The following is a 4,686-nucleotide window of genomic DNA, read 5'->3' as shown; positions in this document are numbered from 1 at the left end:
GGAGGGAGGGCTGCGAAGACACAAAGGTCATGGTAGGCTGCATTGGCATAGAGCAGCCCCCCACCCCGCACGCCCCAAGAGATTCTAGTTTGGTAGAAGATCATGCGGGGGATTTTGGGGGCAGGTAGGACCAGACAGGTGTGAAAGCGCCCCTTGCTCTCTGAGTGGGTACGGTCCTGATTTGAGAGAGTGAGGGTTTGGATAGGGAGAGCTACCTATATTTGGAAAAACTTCTCAAATGATTCTTAGTCGCACCTCTCCCCGCCACACATATGCACATCCAGTTGAAAATAATAACACTACGTGGCACGCGGTGTGCTTTACAACAACCCTATGGGGCTGGCACCATCGTCATCCCCATTTTCCAGGGAGGAAGCTGAGGCTCAGAGGGGGTTCAGCAAACTAAGACGACGCAGCTAGAAAGTGGCAGGAGCCAAGTTTTAAACAAACGTCGGATCTTGGTCCCGGGCCCTTGCTGTTAACCAGTAGGTTCAGCGCATCTGATGCTGAGTTCCTGAAGGAGGCGGAGAGAGAATGGGCATCCTAGGTTGGTTCGGGTGCCATGGGGTCACCTTGAAGCAGCCCCAGAGAGGAGTGAAGAGGATGGGGAGGGCATCTGGAAGTCACATCATATGCACAACAGCTGGATAGCTCGGGCTGGTTAAGTGGGGGTGATCTATAGGGGAGCCCTTGTCAACCTGGGGAGTACTTGACACCTGTAATAGTATTTGGCTTGGAGGGTTGGGGTGGGGAAGCAAGTTGACTTCAAGCAACTGTCATGTAGGGGAGGGGGATGGGTTCCGGGTGGCCAGGAATGATGGGAAACAGATAAATGGAAGGTTTGGGTTCATTCCAAGGAAGGCATTTTTGATATTCAGATGGTACTAGTTCAGCCCTGGTAAGAAGTGAGCTTCCTGGCTCTAAAAATGTTCAAGCAGAGACCATATAGTCTCTTGGAAATATCTGGGCATTTCCAAAGTGAAGTCCACTTTGGTAGCCCGACCCGTTAGCAGATTTAATGGTGGTGATCTTGGGCAGGGAGGGCAAGAAGAACAAAAGTGCAGGTGGGAGAACGAGGGCAGAGCAGAGCAACAGCGGCCGGCAGGACGCACCCATTCCTCATGCACACGGACAGACGGCACACGCGGAGGTGGCAGCTCTGGCAGCCCTGGGGAGCCCCTGGCAGCAGGGGCTGATGGGAGGGAAGGACAGTCATCTCTGAATCTCTGAACTCGTGATAAGGTCTTGGTTTAAAAACAAAAAACACCTGCAGGCAGCTGTGACAATTAGCATCAGGAGAGGCAGCCGGGCTTTGGTGCTCGGATGAAAACACACTCACACTGCAGGGCCTTTCCATGGGCTCCTCTGCCTAGGACTCTGTCCCAAGGTTACAAGGACAGAGGTCGCTGAGCAGTCTAGGGGACGATTGTCTAAGGCTTTGGGAAGAAGGGGAGCAGGAGAACACCTCCCAGAAATGGAGGCAGGTGGAACTGGATTCAAATCACCATACATCGCCTACTGGCTGCATGACCTTGGGCAGAGAGCTCTGGTGAAGACAGGAACAGTGATAATGCGGGCCGTGTTTGTGGGGAGGAGTGGGGGGTGTGCGTGTGTATGTGCGTGCCTGTGTGTGTGTGAGAGAGAGAGTAACCAGTTAACAGATGACACGTACAGAAAGAGGGCCCTCAGCCAGCACTCAGCTCATGGAAGGTGTGGTACCTGGTGGGTAACTGTGCATCAGTTCACTCCAGGCTCCACTCGGAGTTTCTCTCTTGCCTTGGCACCTGCTTCTACATCTCATCTGGGCCCCATCTGAATCGCTACTGCAAGGCCCTGTGGCCCATATCCTGTGTCTCTCTACCTTGTCAAGGGCAGGGTCCCTCGGCCCAAGCTATTCTAGAACACAGGAGGGGTGACAAGCGAGAGGGCCTACAACTACTTGGGACGCTCGGAGGGAAATGATCTTGTCAGCTTCATGGCCTTGCCATGGACCCCTGGGGCTTTCTCAACCCCCCATCCTACCCCACTTGAGCTGCTTGCTCAGTTCCTGTTTCACAAAGAAACAAGGAAGTGAGGAGATGGGTCGGCCTCAGGGCCAGGCTGGCTGAGCAGGTTGGGGAGTGCCTCCCACTCCGAGCTGAGAGCCCTGGAGGGCAAGGATGCACAGGGAAGAAACAGTTGCTATTGAATCTTTCATATTTCTAGTTTTTTTCTTTCGTACCAAGAGCACCCGGCCATTGATTTGAGGAAGTGCCCAGTGAGTTGGTAAAATTCACTGCTGACGTGGTCTAGCGGGGTGAAGAGCAGCCAGTCCTGTCCCCTCCATCGTCCCAGCCCATGAAGAGCTGGAGCTGGCTGGCTGGCAAGTGAGACAGGACTGACTGAATTATGGTTTTAGACTTTGTGTATGTATGTATGTATCAACTTACGCGTGCTCTTTCCTGTTCCAAACAAGATTTAAAGTGTCCAGAAATGCAGCTCAGTCCCATCATCACCACTGGTGTCACAGCTGTGTGACCTCAAACAGGTCTCCTTGGGCCTCAGCTTGCTCATTAGAAGGTGGCAAGTTTGTGACAGAAGCTCACACCGAAAGCGAGAGAGGGGCCAGCTCAAAGCTGAGTCAGGATGCTGGGGATTTAATCCCAGCTCTGGCCCCAACATGCTGTGTGACCTTGGGCAAGTCCCTTCCCTTTCTGGGCTGCTGTTGCAGTGTCCTCGTCTGTACACTGAAGGGGCTGAAGTGGCTTTTTGCTTGTTTGTTTGATCATGGGGTTCCAAGTCAGGGATGGCTGTGGGACTTTCAGGGCCTGGTACAAAATGAAAATGCAGGGCCCCTTGTTCAAGAATTCTTAAAAATTTCCACATGGTGACAGTGGAGCCTTAAACCAAGCATGGGGCTCTTCTAAGCACAAGGCCCTGCACGACGGCACAGGTCAATTCCCCAGAAGTTGGCCTTGTAACCACTTCCAATACGATTTTATGAGAAGCCTACATGGGCTGTTTTTGGCGGGAGCTCTGCTGTCCATGCAGCCCTTGTGGCATTTCTAAGGAACCTCAGGCTCGAGGGAGCATAGCTAGAAAAAGACAAATTAGATACTTGCTCAAAAGCCTGTCTAGTTTTGATGATTTATATATACAATTCAGGTCTCAAACCTTTTCGTTACCTGCCTCCAAAGGTAAGGCAAGAGTTGAACTCATGCTGAGTGAATAATAGCGTTACCATCTCTTGTCTGTGTGGCTTCCTGGCTTACCCAGAGCTGGCACATCCTGTTCTTTTGGGCCTCTCACTGTAACCTCATGAGGAAGGCGGTACAGGTAGTTTACAGAAGGAGTAATTGAAGACCAGAGAGGTGAAGTGACTTGCCCGAGGCCACACAGCTAGCACAACTGGAACTAGAACCCCAGAATCCTAACTCCAGGAAAAGGAGTTTTTCCACAAGGCCCGCTCCACAGTGGCCTTCAGCAGGGGAGAGGAGTTTGGTAAGCTCTGTCCTCTAGCATAAAAACGAAGGATCAGAACCCAAGGAGGCATTTATTTCTCTTCAATTCCTCATGATGTCTCAAGTGCCCCTGCGTGTCTTAGCCCTGCTGGGTGTGCCCTGAATGTATCCTGCCCAATCCAGAGTGGAGCCCTTAAAGCAGGATGCTCAGTGTGCCGACCATCAGGGGTCCAGGAAGGGAGGGGCTGGGGTGGCAGCGGCCCCCTCTGCAGCCATGCTTCTGGGTGGGGTTCTCCATCCCAAGATGGGGGTTGCAGGGGCAGTGAAGTTAGGAGGAGGAGAAGAGGCAGAGGCCAGGGTCGTGCACTGAAGGGAGTAAGGGGAACGCGTGAGCTGCCCTGGGCGGCAGTGCCTGCGAGTGGGTCTTGGTCAGGCACCCGGGTCCTTCAGCTGCCCATGGCCTGCCGGAGTCCCAGGAGCGAGTGTCAGGGCTCCAAAGTGCAGGCCTTGGCCTGCAGGCCCTGGGGAAGCGGGATGGTCTGGAGAACACCTGTTGGGTCTGAGTCCCAACTCTGCTTCTCACCAGCCGTTATGATCCTGGTTCAGCCTTGGTTTTCTCATCTGTAAAATGGTGAGAGCCATACCACTTGCCCTTTTCTAAGAGAGTGGGTTCTGGAATCATCTGACTGGTTGTTTTGTTTTTTTGGCGAGGATGATTGGCCCTGAGCTAACATGTGTTGCCAATCTTCCTCTTTCTGCTTGAGGGAGATTGTCACTGAGCTAACATCTGTGCCAGTCTTCCTCTATTTTATGTGGGACGCTGCCACAGCATGGCTTGATGAGTGGTGTGTAGTTCCAGGCCAGGGACCCGAACCTGTGAACCCCAGCCGCCGCGGAAGCAGAGCCCGCCAACTTAACCATGACGCCACCTGGCTGCCCCTCATCAGACTGCTTTGAATCCTGCTTTTTTCATTTCCTTGATGAGTGACCTTGAGCAAGTTAGTTAATCTCTATGAGCCTCACTCAGTTCCCTCACCTGTAAAATGGGAATAATAAAGGTACCTTCTCATAGCTAGTGGGGATCAAGTGGGAAAATGAAATAATGTCTTGTACACTTAAAATTGATTAAGAGGGCAGATGAGATGTGTCATGTTCTCACCACAATAAAATAAACCAATTTAAAAATGAATGCACGTCCAGCGCAGTGCCTGGTACATACTGAACACTCAGTGCATGGCAGCTCTGA

The sequence above is a fragment of the Equus caballus genome, chromosome X (genome assembly GCF_041296265.1).
Source record: "Equus caballus isolate H_3958 breed thoroughbred chromosome X, TB-T2T, whole genome shotgun sequence".
In the NCBI taxonomy this organism is placed as follows: domain Eukaryota; kingdom Metazoa; phylum Chordata; class Mammalia; order Perissodactyla; family Equidae; genus Equus; species Equus caballus.
The sequence above is the reverse complement of the archived record's forward strand: the minus strand, read 5'-3'. Positions refer to the sequence as shown.